We start from the raw sequence: 19,601 nt of genomic DNA, 5'->3' as shown, positions 1-19,601 counted from the left end.
TCTCCGGAGTTGCAGTCTTGTCGGTTACGTTGGCCAGGAGCAGAAGTAGACATTGCAGAGGAGTCCTGGTGGAGTCTTGCATGCCGAATCTGGGGACCCACCCACAAGGGAGTCCCTAAATAGCCCTAAAAGGGGGTTTGGTACATTTGCACGGTGCCCACCTATCAGAGGAGTGCAAAAAGAACAGTTGATGGACGGAATATAGACCAAATCAAACATTCTCCCCCAGTCACAGATCTGGGTTTAATCTATCAGTTTTTTTGCTCACCATGCCATTCCTGTTTGGACCCAGCCACATGCAAATCAGTCTTGATCCAGTTCCCCATGGGAACAGTCCAGCCCGAACTGCCACGCCAGGTCCTCCCTGGACCAGAAACAAGCATCCTGGTACCGGTTTCGGGGTATCACTCCTCTTCTTTCAGACTAGCTTGAATCTTGTGGCATAGTGAGCACAGGACCCACGTCTGGGCATACCCTTCCCACTTGGGGCCACAAATGCAAAAAGAACAGTTGATGGATGGAATGTAGACCAAATCAAACATTCTCCCCCAGTCACAGATCTGGGTTTAATCCATAATTTATTTTGCTCACCCTGCCGTTCCAGTTTGGACCCAGACATATGCAAATCCGTCTTGACCCTGTTCCCCATGGGAACAGTCCAGCCCGAACTGCCAGGCCAGGTCCTCCCTGGACCAGAAACAAGCATCCTGGGACTGGTTTCGGGGTATCACCCTCCTTCAGCCAGGCTAGCTTGAATCTGGTGGCATAGTGAGCACAAGATCCACGTCTGGGCCTTCCCACTTAGGGCAACAAATGCAAAAAGAACAGTTGATGGAGGGAATGTAGACCAAATCAAGCATTCTCCCCCAGTCACAGATCTGGGTTTAATCCATCCGTTGTTTTGCTCACCATGTCATTCCAGTTTGGACCCAGCCATTCCAGTTTGGACCCAGTCATGTGCAAACCAGTCTTGACCCTGTTCCCCGGATCTGTGACTGGGGGTGAGTGTGTGATTTGCTCTGCATTCCGTCCATCATCTGTTGTTTTTGCACCTATCAGAGGAGGACACTGACATCACCTGCCTGACCTGGCCACTTAGATGCTCCTAGGGGCCTCTGCACATCTTATTTTCAAGATGGCAGACTCGAGTGGCCACCTGGAGGAGCTGTGGGCACCATCCTTGGGGTGGTGATGGACAGGGGAGTGGTCACTCTGCTTTCCTTTGTCCAGTTTCATGCCGGAGCAGGGGCCGGGGGGTACGGGACTGGTGCAAACTGGTATATAAAGCAAACTGGTCGCTTGGGGAGGCTGCCCCACCCAAGCATTGTAACACCTATTTCCAAGGGAGAGAGTGTTGCCTCCCCTCTCTCACAGGAAATACTTTATTCTGCCTCCATCTGCCCGAGCTGGTCAAGCAGCAGGAAGGCAGAAACCTGTCTGAGGTGCTGCACCAGTGTAGGCCGTCCACAAAATCCTGAAGACTGGTAGGAGCAATACTGGGGAGTCCTCTAAGGAGCCCCCTGAGTGCATGGAATCATACAACCAATGCTGGCAACAGTATTGGGGTATGATTCCAACATGTTTGATACCAAACATGCCCAGGGTTGGAGTTTATGTAGCTGGGCACAGGTGTCCACTATACGGGTAAAATGGCTTCCCAGCACTTAAGAAGTCCAGGAAAATGGAGCTGGAGTTCCTAGAGGTCCCTTGGCTCATGCAAGGGTGCCCGCACACATAGGTACTTGCACCCTGCCCTCTGGGTGTTAGGGAGGCCTGCCATAGGGGTGACTTAGAGTGACCTGGTGCAATGACCTGAAGTGAAAGGGTGCATGCACCTTTTCACGCAGGCTGCAATGGCAGGCCTGCAGACACATTTTTCATGGGCCCCCATGGTTGGCATAATACATGCTGCAGTCCATGGGGAATCCCTGGTGCCCCAATGCCTGGGGTACCTAGGTACCATATACTAGGGACTCACAGGGGGCACCAGTATGCTGTGGGTTGTGCTAAGTCCTAAGTAACTAAATTTAGAGGGAAAGAGCACAGTCACTGGGGTCCTGGTTAGCAGGATCCCAGTGAACATAGTCAAAACACACTAACAGCAGGCATTAAGTAGGGGTAACCATGACAAAATGACAGTACTTTGCTACATAACCCCCCAAACAAAGGACAATAAGGCTAACCTTGTCCAGTTGAGTCTTCACTGTTTAAGTGGAAATATCTGGAGAGTCCATCTGCATTGGAGTGGTTACTCCCAGGTCCACTGTACAGTCCACTCCCTGTAGGGATGTGAACCACCTCCTCAAGAGTTTGGATTTTCACCTTTCATTCGTTTTAACCATAGAAGGGGCTTGTGGTCTGTTTGAACAAGGAAGTGAGTGCCAAGTAAGTATGGCCTCAGCTTCTTCAACGTCCAGTCCACAGCTAAGGTCTCCAGCTCTATGGCTGACCAATGCTTTTCCCTGGAGTATAACCTCCTACTAATGAAAGCTACAGATTGATCATGGCCCTCATCATTTAGTTGAGACAGTACTACCCCTATCTCAGTAGCATCTATCTGCAAGATGAATTGCTTGGAGTAGTGAGGGCTTCTTAATATAGGAGCAAAGCACATGGCCTGTTTAAGGTCATCAAAAGCTTTTTGGCAGCTAGCTGTACACAAAACTTTCTTTGGCATCCTTTTATAGCCAAGGTCATTTAGAGGGGCTACGATGCAGCCATAGTTCTTCATGAACCTCCTGTAATACCCTGTCTGGCCTAAAAAGGTTCTGACTTGGGTTTGTGTAGTAGGGGCAGTCCAATCCAGAATAGCCTGGGCTTTGCCCTATAGTGGTTGGATCTGGCCTCCACCTACTAGGTGGCACAGATATACCACTTTCCCCCACCCTATCTGGCACTTAGAGGTCCTGATAGTGAGTCATGCCCTTTGCAGAACCTCTAAAACATTCCCTATGTGGACCAGGTGATCCTCCCAGGTGGAGCTAAAGACAGCTATGTCATCAAGATAAGCTGCACTGAAGCTTTCCAATCCTTGGAGAACTTTATTCACCAATCTCTGGAATGTGGCAGGTGCAGTTTTCAACCCGAAGGGCATCACAGTGAAGTGATAGTGCCCATTAGGGGTGGAAAATGCTGGTTTTGCTTTAGCATCCTCTGATAACTTGATCTGTCAATAGCCACCAGTCAGATCAAAGGTTCTCAGATACTTGGCAGATGCCAGTGTATCTATAAGCTCATCTGCCCTAGGGATAGGGTAAGCATCTGTTTTAGTAACAGTGCTGAGACCTCTGTAGTGTACACAAAACCTAATTTCCCTTTTGCCATTCTGGCAGTGGGTTTTGGGCCAGGCAGTACAGGACTAGTCCAAGGGCTGTCTGATACTCAATGACTCTTAGGTCTAGCATCTTCTGAACTTCAGACTTGATGCATTCCCTGACATGATCAGGTTGCCTGTATATTTTGCTCTTAACAGGCAAGCCATACCCTGGGTCAATGGTGTTTTCACACCATGTAGTCTGACCAAGTGTCATGGAGAACAGTTCAACTGTCCTAGGAGGTTTCTACAGTCTTCTTTTTGTGACTCAGAGAGGCAGTCTGCAAGTACAACCCAATCTACTGAGCCATCTGTTGAGTTGTGGGAGAAGAGGTCAGGGAGAAGGTCGCTCGCTTCTTCCTGCCCGTCATCAGTTGCCATGAGCAAGGTCATGTCAGACTTGTCATAGTAGGTCTTCAGGTGATTCACATGAAGCACCCTGTGGGGGCTTCTTGGAGTGCCTAGGTCAACCAAGTAGGTGACATCACCCTTTCTCTCCACAATGGTGTGGGGTCCACTCCAATTGTCTTGGAGTGCCCTGGGAGCCACAGGCGCCAAGATCCACACTTTCTGTCCTGGCTGGTATACAGTCGGTACAGCCTTCAGGTCATGCCATTGTTTCTGCAACTCTTGGCTGGACTGAAGGTTTTTAGTGTCCCTTTTCATGTACTCAGCCACCCTTGATATGAGGCCAAGCACATAATCCACAATGTGTTGTTTAGGAGGCTTGAAGGTTTGCTCCCAGCCTTCTCTAACAAGAGGAAGAGGACCCCTAACAGGGTGCACAAACAGAAGTTCAAATGGGCTGTAGCCCACACCCTTCTGAGGAACCTCCCTATAGGTGAAGAGGAGGCATGGTAACAGGACATCCCACCTCTTTTTGAGCTTTTCTGAGAGTCCCATTATCATGTCCTTGAGAGTTTTATGAAACTTTTCAACTAAGACATTTGTTTGGGGGTGGTAAGGAGTGGTGAACTTGTAAGTAACACCACAATCTTTCCACATGGCTTTCACGTAAGCAGACATGAAGTTTGCACCCGTGTCTGATACCACCTCTTTAAGAAAACACACTCTTGAAAAGATACCAAGGAATGCTTTTGCCACTGCAGGAGCTGTAGTGGTCCTAAGAGGAATGGCCTCTGGGTACCTGGTGGCATGGTCCACTACCACCAGTATAAATCTGTTCACAGAGGCTGTTGGTGGTGGGGGGTTGGTGTCTTTCTTAGGACAGGAGCTGTCTCCTGCCCCATGGCCTTTGTTTTTACACATGTAGCACCAAGGTTTTTTTAACTTGGAAGAAGAGGAAGAGGAAGAGGATTTGTTCCCACCCCAAGAGGAGTTTTGTGGGCCTGATGAAGACTCTATGGGGGTGATTCTAACCCTGGCGGTCGGTGATAAAGCGGCGGCCAACCCGCCAACAGGCTGGCGGTCCAAAAAATGGAATTCTGACCCTGGCGGGAATCGCCAACACAGCCCGCCACATTAACACTCCGCCCGCCGCGGCGGTACACACAAACAGCGCGGCGGTCACCGCCAACAGGCAGGTGGCAGACAATGTACCGCCCACCCTATCACAACTCACCAATCTGCCACCTTTTCCGGGGCGGGAGCCCCGCCGATAAAAACACGGCGGAAACAGACTACGAACGGGAAAACGCTCACCTCTACGCACTCCACGAGGAAGGAGGATAGCATGGAACCCGAATTAAACATACTACCTGCTCTCGTCTACCTGCTCATCTACCACGAGTACGAACGCCGGCGCAGACGACAACGGTGAGTACTGCACCTACGACACACGGGAGGGGGGAGGAGGAAAGCTTACGGGCACACACATATGCGACCCCCACCCCTCCAAACTATGTACACACCAATGCAGAGCAACAAGTCACAGTGACACCACCCAAACCCCCCTGATAAATGCAAAGACATAATTAAATTGTGAATAAAAATTTATGTACAAAATAGGCTCTGAAAAGTTATGGTCAACTAGCCAAAAAATCAATATCAAAATAAGTCTATATACAGTGCAATGGATAACCGAGGCAATTAGTCCTGCACATCAAAAGAAAATCGAAGTGTCCGCGGGCCAAAGTGTAACAACACAAGGGCAAAGCCCACACAGGAGACCTGAGTCCTCTGGAGAGAACACTGCAGGGGCATCTGATGAAAAAACTACAGGCACCTCAGGGGGAAGGGAAGGGGGGGGCACCACAGCCACATGAGTCCACGACGCCAGAACCACGAAGGGGCCACCATGCCTACTGTGCCATCCTGGGGAGTGCAAAGCCACAGTCTCTCAAGTCTCTACAGTAGGTGGGTTGCCCACTGTTCAATCCTGGGGAGTGCAAAGCCACAGTCTCTCAAGTCTCACAAGTGGGTGGGTTGCCCACTGTGCCATCCTGGGGAGTGCAAAGCCACAGTCTCTCAAGTCTCACAAGTGGGTGGGTTGCCCACTGTGCCATCCTGGGGAGTGCAAAGCCACAGTCTCTCAAGTCTCACAAGTGGGTGGGTTGCCCACTGTGCCATCCTGGGGAGTGCAAAGCCACAGTCTCTCAAGTGGATTACAGTCTCCACTGGTCAAGGAGGAGGCATGGTGGGCACAGTGAACCGTTAACAGTGCATGCAGGAAGGGCCCAGCGGAGCGGTGCTTGAGACGGCGGGGCCCAGCGGAGCGGTGCTTGAGACGGCGGAGCCCAGCGGAGCGGTGCTTGACAGGAAGGGCCCAGCGGAGCGGTGCTTGACAGGAAGGGCCCAGCGGAGCGGTGCTTGAGACAGCGGGGCCCAGCGGAGCGGTGCTTGACAGGAAGGGCCCAGCGGAGCGGTGCTTGACAGGAAGGGCCCAGCGAAGCGGTGCTTGAGACAGCGGGGCCCAGCAGAGCGGTGCTTGAGACGGCGGGGCCCAGCGGAGCGGTGCTTGACAGGAAGGGCCCAGCGGAGCGGTGCTTGAGACGGCGGGGCCCAGCGGAGCGGTGCTTGAGACGGCGGGGCCCAGCGGAGCGGTGCTTGACAGGAAGGGCCCAGCGGAGCAGTGCTTGACAGGAAGGGCCTAGCGGAGCGGTGCTTGAGACTGCGGGGCCCAGCGGAGCGGTGCTTGAGACGGCGGGGCCCAGCGGAGCGGTGCTTGAGACGGCGGGGCCCAGCGGAGCGGTGCTTGAGACGGCGGGGCCCAGCGGAGCGGTGCTTGACAGGAAGGGCCCAGCGGAGCGGTGCTTGACAGGAAGGGCCCAGCGGAGCAGTGCTTGAGACGGCGGGGCCCAGCGGAGCGGTGCTTGACAGGAAGGGCCCAGCGGAGCGGTGCTTGAGACTGCGGGGCCCAGCGGAGCGGTGTTTGAGACGGCGGGGACCTGTTCAGCGGTGCTCTTCTGCACGGCGGGGCCCTGTTCAGCGGTGCTCTTCTGCACGGCGGGGCCCTGTTAAGCGGTGCTCTTCTGCACGGCGGGGCCCTGTTCAGCGGTGCTCTTCTGCACGGCGGGGCCCTGTTCAGCGGTGCTCTTCTGCACGGCGGGGCCCTGTTCAGCGGTGCTCTTCTGCACGGCGGGGCCCTGTTCAGCGGTGCTCTTCTGCACGGCGGGGCCCTGTTCAGCGGTGCTCTTCTGCACGGCGGGGCCCTCTTCAGCAGTGCTCTTCTGCACGGCGGGGCCCTCTTCAGCGGTGCTCGTCCAGTAAGTCAAGGGAGCCAGACCTGGCCTGGACTCCCTGCTCAGTCGCCCTCCGACCGTGCTGTTGCTGGACCCTTCGGTGACGGAGTCCTGGGCCCTTTGGTGTTCTCCCTAACACCCGGGATGGGGCTTGTGGGCCCCTCCTGCTCCGCGCTCCTGCTGGCTGACTTCTCCGCCCTGCTGCCCTTTCGCTCCTTAGATGGGGCTCTCGGGCCCTTGCCTCCCCTGGCTGTTGTGGCTGGTGAAGTGGGCGAACTTGGCTCCTTGGGGGCAGCCGTGTCAGTCCTCTCACGGCGGCCCTTTAGTTTCCGGGTCCTCTTGCCTGGGGGGGGGGCTGGCTGTCCCCTTGCTGCTGATTGAAGTGTCACTGCTGGCAAAGGGTGGACTCCAGAACCCATGCACCACAGTGACACTCGAAGCTGGGCTGGTGGTGGCTGAGGTGCTCTTGGGACTCTTTGCAGATGGAGGGGGTGGGTCAGTGGAGGGAACGAGGTCAAGATTAGCGAGGAAAACTTTCTTAGGACCAAGGTAAAAGGTAGGAGAAGTCGTGATGGGAGTGGAGGAAGAGGATGTGGTTGTAGGAGAGTCAGGTGTGCTGTCTTTGGGTGCAGGTGCTTGTGCTGGAGGCTGTTGTGAGGTGGATGGCTGTTGGGTGGGTGTCTGCCTGCGTTTGTGTGTCTTGGAAGAGGGGGTGACAGACACAGTGGGAGAGGACACAGGGGACGTGTAAATGGTAGTGGGGGTGGTGACTGCACGTGTGCGGACTGGACTGGAGGGTGTGCTGGTGATGGAAGCACTGGCTGATGGTGGTGTGCATGCAGGTGTGAGTGTAGACGTCACAGGGAGGGAGGAGGGAGACGAGGAGGAGGGGGACACAGAGGTGGTAGTGACTGTTGGAATGTCTGCATCTGGGAGTTGCTTGCGTGAATGCTTGTGGGTTCTGTGGTGCTTGTGTCTGGATGAGCTGCCCTTGGGTGTTGAGGTGTGTGCAGGCTGGTCCGATGGTGTGGATGGGATAGGCCGAGGAACAGGAGACAGAGACAGGCTGGAGGCAGTCAGAAGAGGGAGGCTGGAAACAGGGACAATGGCTGCCGTCAGTGCTGAGGCCAGAGCATTGAACGATCGTTGATGGGCAGCCTGACCCGAATGAATGCCCTCCAGGTAGGCATTGCTCCGATGCACCTCCCTTTCTACCCCCTGGATGGCATTCAAAAGGGTAGTCTGCCCAACAATGATGGTCCTCAGGAGGTCAATGACCTCCTCACTGAGGGCAGCAGGGGTAACAGGGGCAGGGGCTGAGGTGCCTGGGGCGAAGGAGACGCCCGCCTTCCTGGGCGAGCGGGCACGGAGCGTAGGCTGAGGGGCTGCTGGGAGGGCGGGGCTGGTGCGCTGGGTGGCGGCTGTACCTGTAGAGGCGGGGGGCCCGGATGTTGCCGCCACTGCTAGGGAGCTCCCATCCGAGGACGTGTCGCTGTCGCTGATGTCGCCACCGGTCCCCGTTGTGGTGCTCCCCTCGCCCTCCGGATCACTGGTGCCCTCGGTGTCTGTTCCTGGTCCCACCGGGGCCTTGTGACTTGCAGCTCCCTCGTGCTCCGATGCCAATTCTCCTCCGCCTGATGATGCTAATGCACACATGCACAAGAAGATGAAGAAGAAGGGTGGGGGGAGAAAAACAAAGACCAGGTTGAGTGCATGCAATGTCAACACCGTTGGCGGAGAGGACAGACACAGGAGCCTCATGCACTAAGCCGCGCATTCGGGGTACACTACTCAGTACTTCTGACTAGGACAACAGGTCTAGAGACGACAAAGGCGCACATGTGTGATGCTGGACCATCGATAGCTGTACTTGTCACCCTACAGAGGTGGGGGCCGGGAGCACAGGGCCATGCCTAAAGGAGAGGACTACACTACAAAAAGCGCCCTGGCCTAATGTCACCCACAACCCTCCTCCCCCACCCAGACGCCTCCACTGCGCAGAGAGATAGCAGAATGTGCTGATACTCACCCCCTTGTGTCTGCTGTGATGTCCTCAAGCGCCCATCCAAATCAGGGTAGGCCACCGCCAGGATCCGGGACATCAGGGGGGTAAGGGTACGACTGGCACCCCTCCTAGGTTGGGAGGCCATCCCCAGCAGTGACTCGGCGGTCTTCCTGGTCCCGCGGCGGATGTCCTCCCACCTCTTGCGGCAGTGGGTGCCCCGTCTGACGTGGACCCCCAGGGCCCGGACTTCCTTGGCGATGGCACGCCAAATGTCCACTTTCTGATGGGCGCTGACCTATTTGACATGTACAGGGTGGGAAGGAAAAATCATCAATTTTCTGCATGTTAGATGCGATTGGCCCCCCCTCCCCAACCTTGCCATATGGCACATGCTCTCATCTGTCGTGCGTTGCACTCCTCATTCGCACCCCACCCCACCAACTTACATCCACCCCACTCCACACAGGCATAGCCCATTCAATGTGCACCCAGTGTACTTACCTGTTGGTCTGGAGGACCGTAGAGTAACGCATACTGGGGGAGGACCCCATCCACAAGTTTCTCCAACTCCTCAGACGTGAAGGCAGGGGCCCTTTCCCCAGTCGCAGCAGCCATTGTCACTTCCAGACCGAGGTCACAGCAGCACTTGCAGTATAGGTCCTCTCCTGTGGATGATCAGGTCTCGAGTGATTTAGCAGATAGAAAATGGCGGTCACGCCCGCGGCGGTGCGTACCGCGGAGGTGCGTACCGCGACCGCCGGCGCACCTCGTCATTGGCTCCTGAAACCCATAGGCCTCAATGTTAGCCAATGCGGCTTCGTATAGCGGTCTTCGACCGCCTACCGCCACGGTGTGCCACGCCAGCGCATTGACCTCACATCCCATTGTCCCACTTCACAGGTCAGGCAGCCGCCATTTCAAGGGCCCACATGGCATAATTTGTACTGCGTCACACAGGCCTAGGCCTTGCATTGCCACACATACACGCCTTTCAATACATAGATAATCGTGTGCTATGCATGCAGTGGTGAACGTACCTGTGATTTGCTTGACTCTGTGCTCCATGTTGTCCTTCCTGGGCACCGTCCGCTGGGACTTGCGAGGAGAAGGATGAATCCTCGCGTGTACCGACCGCTGGTGGACCTGTCGACAATGGAAGAACGCCATATCATACTACGATACCGACTTGACCGAGCCACTATACATGAACTGTGTGCCCAGCTGGAGCCAGCCCTGATGTCCCCCATCCGCCAACCCACAGGAATTCCCCCTCTAGTGCAGGTTCTGTCAGTCCTCCATTTTTTGGCAAGTGGCTCATTCCAGACAACAGTGGCCATGTCATCTGGAATGTCTCAGCCTATGTTTTCAAAAATCTTGTCTAGAGTGTTGTCTGCCCTGACGAAACACATGCGGCGCTACATTGTATTCCCTGAGGAGGTTGATTTGGCCACTGTGAAGGGTGATTTTTATGACCTTGGACATATCCCCAACATAATTGGTGCCATTGATGGGACCCATGTGGCTTTAGTACCCCCAAAAGACGATGAGCAGGTGTACAGAAACAGGAAAAGTTACCATTCTATGAACGTCCAGGTGGTCTGTTTGGCTGACCAGTACATCTCCCATGTGAATGCCAAGTTCCCTGGGTCAGTGCATGACGCGTATGTGATGGGAAATAGCAGCATCCCTTATGTGATGGAACAGCTACAGAGACAACGTGTGTGGCTAATTGGTGACTCTGGTTACCCCAACCTGCCTTGGCTATTGACCCCAGTGAGGAATCCCCGGACCAGGGCAGAGGAACGGTACAATGAGGCCCATGGGCGAACTAGGAGGATCATTGAAAGAACCTTTGGCCTCCTGAAGGCCAGGTTTAGGTGCCTGCATATGACAGGGGGATCCCTGATGTACTCACCAAAGAATGTGTGCCAGATCATCGTGGCCTGCTGTATGCTTCACAATCTGGCATTGCGACGTCAGGTGCCTTTCCTGCAGGAGGATGGTCCAGATGGTGGTGTTGAAGCAGCTGTGGAGCCTGCGGAGAGTGAAGAGGAGGAAGACGAAGAGGACGACCCAGACAACAGGGACAGTGTTATCCAACAGTATTTTCAGTAGCACACAGGTAGGAATCACCCACGCCATTTAACATTTACTGAAAGCCCCCTGCATCTTTACTTTGTGTATTTCCCCCCAGTTCTTTTAAACTGATGTTTGATTTTCCCTTCCCTTTTCAGTGCTGTATGACCCACAGCGTGACTTCTGCTTGGTTAGCCCATGGACTAATGCTTATTGACATTGGTATGTTGTCATCACATAAATAACAGAACATTATTGATAAGTAATGTGTTATACATTTGTAAATAATACAGGCTGACTCCAGAATGATTTCAGTGCAATGAGTGATTTATTTTTAGTGCTAGATATTGGTACATGATATTAAAACGGTGATGGGTGAGGGTGGAGTTATGTCCATGGCAGAGTCCAGTTCTCGGTCGCACAGGTGCATTGTCCATATGCCTGTGGAAGGATGGAGCAGGGGCAGTTCAAGGTTGGACAGGGTGACACTGTGGGACAGTGGAATGACATCCGGGGGGATATTAGGCTGGCGGGGGTCTTGGCATCCTACTCGGTCTTCCTTTGAGATCTCAGGTTCCTCTTGCGGGATGGTTGTTCTTCAGCAGGAGGTGGGGTTCTGGTGGCCCGTCGTTCTGTGGGGGCCTCCTGACCACTAGCGCCGGCGGAGGTGGTAGGCTGTTCCTGGCTAGTGACAGGGGCCCTTTGTGGTGCCACATGGTCCCGCAATGTGGTTTCCATACGGTTGAGGGCCTGGACTATGGTCCCCATAGCGGTAGCGATGTTCCTGAGTTCATTGCTGAACCCCATGTACCGTTCCTCCTGCTGTGCCTGGATCTCGGTGAACCTGGCCAGTACCGTCGCCATCGTCTCCTGGGAGTGATGGTATGCTCCCATGATGGTGGTGAGGGCCTCTTGGAGAGTCGTTTCCCTGGGCCTGTCCTCCCCCCCCTGTCGCACAGCAGCCCTCCCAGTTGCCCTGTTTCCCCGGGCCTCTGTCCCCTGGACGGTGTGCCCACTACCACTGCCCCCAGGTCCCTGTTGTTGTTGGGGTGTTGGGTCAGCCTGGGTGCCCTGTAGTGGCGGACACACCGCTGATTGACGCGTCCGCGAGACAGAGGCATGGGTCCGCTGGGTGGGAGCTGTGCTTGTGTTCCCAGAGGGGGTTGGGTCTGCTGTGGCCTGTGTCTGTGTGTGGGGAACCGACTGTCCAGAGGTCCCCGATGGTCCGGGCTGGTCATCAGGTTCTAGGTCGACAGAGCTGCTGTCCTCGCTGGGGGCCTGTTCTGGGGGTGGGATGGACAAATCTGGACCCTCCGTGGCGGTGTGTTGGCGTTCGGGCCCTGCAGGGGTAAAGGAGTATGGTTATTGTTTCGGTGTGTGCCATGGCGTGCATTTTGAGTGCCCTTGGCCCCCAGTGCTGGCATTCCCTTGTGGGAGGTGTTGTGAGGGTGGTGGGAGGGGGGGGTGTATGGGTATGTGCAATGGTCATGCTTTGGTGGTGGCTGTCTATGGTTTGTGTTGGCATTCAGGGGTTGGTGTTGTTTAGGGTGGGTTGTGCTGGTGAGACATTGGCAGGGAGGTTGTGTGCTGGGGGGTTGAGATTGGGGGTGAGGGGGGGGGTTGGCATGCTGGTGGTTGGGGGGGGGGGGGGGTGAAGTAGTTGAGATTCGACTTACCAGAGTCCATTCCTCCGTGTACTCCAGCGAGGCCATCAGGATGCAGGATGTTTACCACCTCTTGCTCCCATGCTGTGAATTGGGGTGGAGTGGGTGGGGGTCCGCCGCCAGTCTTCTGCACAGCGATGTTGTGTCGCGACACCATCGAGCGCACCTTCCCCTGTAGGTCGTTCCATCGCTTTCTGATATCTTCCCGATTTCTGGGATGCTGTCCCACAGCGTTGACCCTGTCTACGATCCTTTGCCATAGCTCAGCCTTCCTTGCTATAGTGGTGTGCTGCACCTGTGTGCCGAAGAGCTGGGGCTCAACCCTTATAATTTCCTCCACCATGACCCTGAGTTCTTGGTCCGAGAACCTGGGGTGTCTTTGGGGTGCCATGGGGTGGTGTGGATGAGGTGTGGGGTGGTGTTTGTGGTGATGTGCGTGGTGATATGTGGTGATGTGTGCGTAGATGTGGTGTGGGTGATGAAGTTGGGTTCCTGTGTGTGTTGGGGTTTTCTATTGCTGTGCTCGCTCTCTCTATCTCTATCTCTCTCGCCTTCTCTCCGATTTCCAACTAGTGGGGGTTTGTGGGTGATGTGGGTGTGTGTTTTATAGTTGATTGGATGTGTGGGAGTGTTGTTTGTATGTGTCAGGTGTGTGTATTTCAAATTGTCCAATGTGGCTGTGTTTTGGAGCTGTGTGTGTATTTTGAGCGCGGCGGTGTGTACCGCCAATGGAATACCGCGGTTGAAAGACCGCCGCGTGGATTGGTGGGTCAGAATGGCATGGGCGTGTTTGTGTTGGCGTGACGGTGGAGGTTTGGTCATCTCCAGTTTTCCGCGGCCCGCTGATGAGGCGGCCTTCCTTGGATGTCGGATTGTTGGCGGTTTCACAGTTGGTGGTCAGAATGACCGTGGCGGTTTACCGCGGCCGCGGCGGTAGAAGGGCGGACTTCTGACCGGCGGTAAGGGCCTTTTACCGCCGAGGTCAGAATGACCCCCTATGTGTTTATCTTTGTCCCCACCCTTGTCCTGAGACTTACCTGCTTCCTTCTTTTTGTGGTCACCCCCTGGGTGAGATTTCCTACTTACCCTAGTGTGGACCCTTTTGTCTGCCTTCTTTCCCAATTCTTGGGGAGAGGTCAGATCAGGGTCTACCAACTACTGATGCAGCTGAGCAGATATAAAGTTTTTCTGAATGTGCTCTCTCAGGATTAGGTTGTACAAACCCTGGTAGTCACTGACATTGCTTCCATGAAACCAGCCTTCCAGAGCCTTCACAGAACAGTACACAAAATCTACCCAATCTTTGGAGGACTCTTTTTTGGTTTCCCTGAACTTGATTCTGTATTGTTCAATGGTTAACCCAAAGCCATCTAACAGTGCATTTTTCAAAGCTGTATAGTTGTCTGCATGTTCCTCTCACAGTGAGGAGTTTGTCTCTGCCTTTGCCAGAGAGGGCGAGCCACAAGATTGCTGCCCACTGCCTTCAGGGAACCTTTTGGACTTTACAGGCCCTCTCCAAAGCAGTGAACTACTTGTAAATGTCATCAACCGCCTTGTAAGGTGGGACTATCTTGCTCAAATTCCTGGAATCATGAGTCTTCTCTGATTCTGCTTTCCCTGAAGCTCAAATTGCTGCCACTGTGGGGTGCTAACCCCAACCCCTGTCTTTACCTTTCCACTGCCAAGGCCTCCCTATCTAAGGCCAGCTGTTGCTGCTGCAGCCTCAGCTTTGCCTCCTCCAACCTCAGTTTCCTAAGCTCCCTATCTAAGTAATCTCCCCCTGAGGTGGAACAGTGGGTCCCCTCAGAGACTGAGGAGACATGGGAATGAACAGAGGAGGATCTACCCCTCCTCTGTACCAACCCTTTAGGAGTAAAGGTGGGCGTACAGGAATGACCCTCCTTCTCACTACCTGCAGTGCTCCTAACAGGGCTGTGTTGTTCCCTGGGTTCGTCCTGACCCGCCCCAGTGTAGCCCAAATCTACCATGTCTGGCACTGGAGGGTCAGCTTCTACTTCTTCCTCCTCCTGGCTACCAGCATTGTCCTGGTCAGCCTGGAGGAGAAAGGCAAGAAGCAGACTCTTGTTGGCATTTCTCCATGTTTTCAGTTTTCTACTACCACACATCTATCTAAACTCTTGGTAGGCGAGACTCTCATTTTGAGAGTATGGGGCCTGAGAGTTGTGCTCTACTGAAGACACTTTTTCTTTCTAGAGTGGTGTAGGTGTGCCTAACTACTCTAACACTAGGTGCCCAGAAAAGTTTGGAGCAAGGGCTATGTTCCACTGGTCCCTGCTCTGGTGTGAAACACACAAAAAGAAAGGGAGTGTCCACTCCCCTGTCCAGCTCCACCACTAGGGTGGTGCCCAGAGCTCCTCTAGGTGGCCAATTGGATGTGCCATCTTGGACCCAAGATGGGCAGAGGCCCCTGGTAGCATCTGACTGGGTAGGCCAGGTAGCTGACATCAGTGACCCCTCCTGATAGGTGGGCACCCCAGAGAGTGACCAAACCCCCTTTTTGGGATATGTAGGGACTCCCTTAAGGGTGGGTCACCAGATTTGTCATGCAAGACTCCACCAGGACCTCTCTGCAAAGACATCTTCTGCTCCGGGCCTCCAGAACTGCTGCTGGGTTGCAAAGGAACCAAACAAGACTGCATCGCCTGAGAAGACTTCTCTTTCCAACAGTGTTTCTGCAGCTCGTCAGCATTCTGCAACATTTCCACAACTCTGCATCCTCTAGGGTTGGCAAGACTTCAGTTGCACCAAGAAGCAAGAAGGAATCTCCCTTGGAGTGAAGGTGTCACTCCTCTGCATCCGCAGGCACAGATGGCAACAACGTCCGACTGGTGGGATGTCCTGTCCTCCGGATCTGCAAAGATTCTCCAACACAGGTGGTGGTGCTGAGGGATCCCCTGGGTTCTCTCTGCCTTCTGTCCAACGTGGAAGACGGTGAGCCTTTGCCTCTGCCACTGGTGCAAAATCCATGTGCACTGCGACTGTTGCACCCACCAAGGCTTTGTGACTCCTGCTCTGAGGGATCTTCAGGCCCCAAGTAGCCCCAGCCCCCAGCACTCTACATCTGTAATGACTGTCTCCCTCTCTGCTGCTCCAGCAACATGGGACTCCTCTTCAGGCGTGCTGACTGGGCCTCACTACGACTTACTGTGCCTGCTGCTCATGGGTTGCTTGTGGGGGCTCCGACTGCTTCTGCTAGCTCTCCTGTCTTCCGAGGGTCAGCCCGGACTCCCCTCCAAAGGTCGAGTCCCCAGGACCGTGCTGGTCCCCCACAGGTCTGCAAAACCTCTGACAGCTCATTTTGCATTTGCCTTTTTGGTAGTCCTTCTCACCACTTACCCATCTGCAGTCTGGCGACCGTCGAGGGACAGCTCATAGGTGACTTCATGGACTACTCTGCAGCTCCTGGACTCCTCAGCTGGACTTATCCATCACAGTTGATCCGCCTCTTCAGCTTCAGAAATGTAGACATTGGCTCCTGCCCCACCTGAACACTCCTGCATGGACTGGACTATTTACCCTTCTTTTGCAGGTCCTCTTCACCCAGAATCAGCTTTTGGGTTCCAATGGTCAGGTCCTGCTTCTGCATTCTCCAACTGTGATGTCCCCATGTTAGCCTATGGGAGATCCAGGTGACTTACCTCTCGGCACCCGGTCGCTGGGTATCTTCTATGTACTTACCTTTTGGGGTTCCACTCTCCTGAAGCCTTTGTCTAACTACTCTATACACTCTCGGTTTGGGGGCACCCATTTGCATTCCATTTTTTAGTATATGGTTTGGCCTCCCTCTATGGCCCTTGCTGATTTATGCTTTTCCCGAGTACTTAACTGTGTATATCTTGTGTGTTCATACCTCTAGAGACAGGCATACCAATGGTAGTCTAGTTTGATGTGCCTATAATAAAGTACCTTTATTTTTGCAACACTGTGTGGCTCCTTTCATGTGTGATAAGTTACTGTGTGCCTACTGTGGTATTGCAAGTGCTTCACATGCCTTCTAGTACAAAAACTTTATTCGACTTTCCACAAGTCATAAAAGTATCAAATATTCTACATTTCAATATACAATAAATACAATAAATAAGCAAAAAATATTTAATAATTTACAATAATAAAAAGATCCATAAATGAGAAATGTTTAAAATTCTTTAAGGAAAATGCCCTAAAAACTAACCATTGGGTGGACTAGATAAAATTACATTGCTGCCCCCATGCGCTTTCTTGTGTTTAATACAGAGCATAGAAAATTGGCCAGGATTCCGCACATCTCAATCGAGGATAGCACCTAGAGGCTGGCATACGCGGTGCGACACTGGGGGAGATTGATTAACCTTAGAAGAGGGGCTACTAAGCGCTTTCTTTGCTTGGCATAGAATTTACTAAATAAAACCACGTGAATTGTGGTTTGGAGTGCCATTGCATCACATGGACAAGGCTTCATGGTGGTACTCCAGTCATTCATAGTTGGAAAGGTCACTAGACGATGGAATATGTCTAGCCTCAATCTGGTGAGAACAAAACGATGGCGGGGGATTATCACATTCGTCAAATAAGGCTGAATGGCCTCTGTTGACAAAATTATTTGATTATAAATGACGGTAGGCTTTTTTGATTCGACTTCCCATCGTAGATCTTCTAGATGTTTTAATGCCAAAGCAGTCAAGTCCTTCCTAGAGATTTCCCCCAGCGAGGCTGGGTTTGTGTAATAGGCTTTATTGCCCATGTTATCAAAGAAGGTCATAATGTATCGTAGCCAGGGCACCCTTGCTGCGTATATGGACTCCATACAGTCAGTCAGAATGGCCTTATTTAGTTCAGTATGTTCCGAGGTCCAAACTTTGTGCCATAGCAATAAGGGTTGGATCTTTATCAAGTCAGTAATAAAGGGGAGCCCCAGTTCTGAGTGGATAATGTATGATGATGTACCTTTTGGTACCATCAATAGATGTCTCATAAAATCGTTTTCAGCCATCTGCACCAGATTACAATTGGTGTATCCCCAAATTCCAGACCCATACATGGCAGCTGGGGTGCACTTGGCTTTATAAATTTTTATCATATTTGGCGGGGTGATCCCCCCTATCCTTTTGGAGAAAAGCCTTAAAGCCACTGTTGTTTTAATAAGCTGAGCTTTTTTCATCTTCCTGCAGTTAGCCCACGAACCCTGTTTGTCAAACATTATGCCCAGGTTAGAAAAGGTTTGCGCAATTTCTACTCTCCCATCTGCGGTAGCAATATTATAGGACTTGCCGCGTTTCCCGCCACAGTTCATAATGAACGTTTTTGAGCGATTGACAGTGAGACCCAGTTGTGACATGAATGTGATACAGGTAGTTAGGAGTTTTTGTAGGGCTAACGGGGTCCTGGACATTAAAACTGCATCATCTGCGTAGAATAAAACCGGAACAGCACGTTTGCCTATTTGGGGTAGGTCTTTACAGTTACTAGCCAATACGTTTTCTAAATTATTTATATACATTGAAAACAAAAACGGGGCAAGAACGCAACCTTGGCGCACGCCTCTATGTATGCCGAAAGGGCGAGTACTTTCCCCCTTTAGGCCATACCTCACTCTTGCACTTTATCCTGTATACATTTCTCGTATAAACTGAATTATAGCTGGTTCTACCCCCATGGTACTTAAAATATCCCATAGTTTGTCATGTAAAACACAATCAAATGCTGATGATAGGTCGATGAAGGCCAGATGCAGGTTACCTTCTCTAATCCTTGTATACTTTCCTATAATAATACTTAGATTCAGTCTTTGTTCTACTGTCCCAATTCCTTTGCGGAATCCATATTGGACAGGAGATAATACACTCTTTTCTTCCGCCCAAGTTTGTAACCTGTTCAAGATAATTCTCCCTGTTAATTTAGCCGTTGAATCCAACAAAGAGATTGGTCTGTAACAGGCTGGATTGAGGCGGTCACCTTTTTTATATATTGGGACTATATTAGAGTCTCGCCAAGATGGTAGGGGACCTTGTATGCAAATGGCTCTCAATGACTGCGTCAGTACGGGCCCCCATAACTGGATATTGGCCTTGTATATATCGATCGGAACACCATCGGGGCCCGGAGCTTTCCCTGATTTACTTAAGGTTATGGCTTCCTCTACCTCCTCAAGGCTAAATTGTGGGGTTATTAACAGGCGTGTATCTTCCTGGAGGGGTTGATCATGTACAGAAAACGTAAGGTTCGCGTCGCTAACCCGGGAATATATTTTAGAAAAATATGCAATCCAGTCTTCTTCAGAAATCGCTGTTTCCATCCTGGGGGAGCTTCTATCCCCAAGCACAGGAGAATGCCTTCTAGATAAGTCTTGGATGCTCACCACAGCTACCCTAGAGAGCCGTGGCTGTCTAGACACTGTAACACTAACTAATAGGGGTTTGTTTGGACCCGGTACAAGGTGTAACACCATAGGTGTCGACCACACACTGGGCCAGCTTCCTACACTCGCCCCCACCTGTGGGAAAGGGACGGATGTAGCCGGTACCTGGTCCAGGTCATTATTTACGGCTTGTATCGCGACCCTGGGGGGGGTTTGCTTTCAGCATGCACCTTGCTTGTTGTAAGCTGTTGAATGCGGTTGGCGATAGGCCTGTGATTTGAGGGCCTAAATTGAGACTGAGGTTGAAAATGTTGGAGCAGTGATAGCCACCTCTGTAAGAGGAGAAACCTCTTCTTCTAGCGCCTTGAAGGGCAATTTCTTGAACTATAAAGTGCGGAGGGATCAAGCAGTGTCTGTATCTGTTTTTATTGCTAATAAGGCATTGTCAATATGCTTCCCAAACTAAGTTTTGCCATTGTAGCCCATGTCCAAGATTTTTGATTGGACTTCCGGTCTAAAAGATGTGGCCTTAAGTGATCTTTGGTGT

General features: G+C 52.5%; 1 protein-coding gene across 2 annotated transcripts in view; it reads right to left on the bottom strand.

The window, feature by feature from the left end:
* Positions 1–19,601, bottom strand: part of STAP2 (signal transducing adaptor family member 2) — a 423,449-nt gene that overhangs the window by 263,025 nt on the left and 140,823 nt on the right. The gene's annotated exons all lie outside the window — the stretch shown is intronic.

This window comes from Pleurodeles waltl, chromosome 12 (genome assembly GCF_031143425.1).
Source record: "Pleurodeles waltl isolate 20211129_DDA chromosome 12, aPleWal1.hap1.20221129, whole genome shotgun sequence".
NCBI lineage: Eukaryota > Metazoa > Chordata > Amphibia > Caudata > Salamandridae > Pleurodeles > Pleurodeles waltl.
Note: the sequence above shows the minus strand (reverse complement) of the source record. Positions and strands in the feature narration are given on the sequence as shown.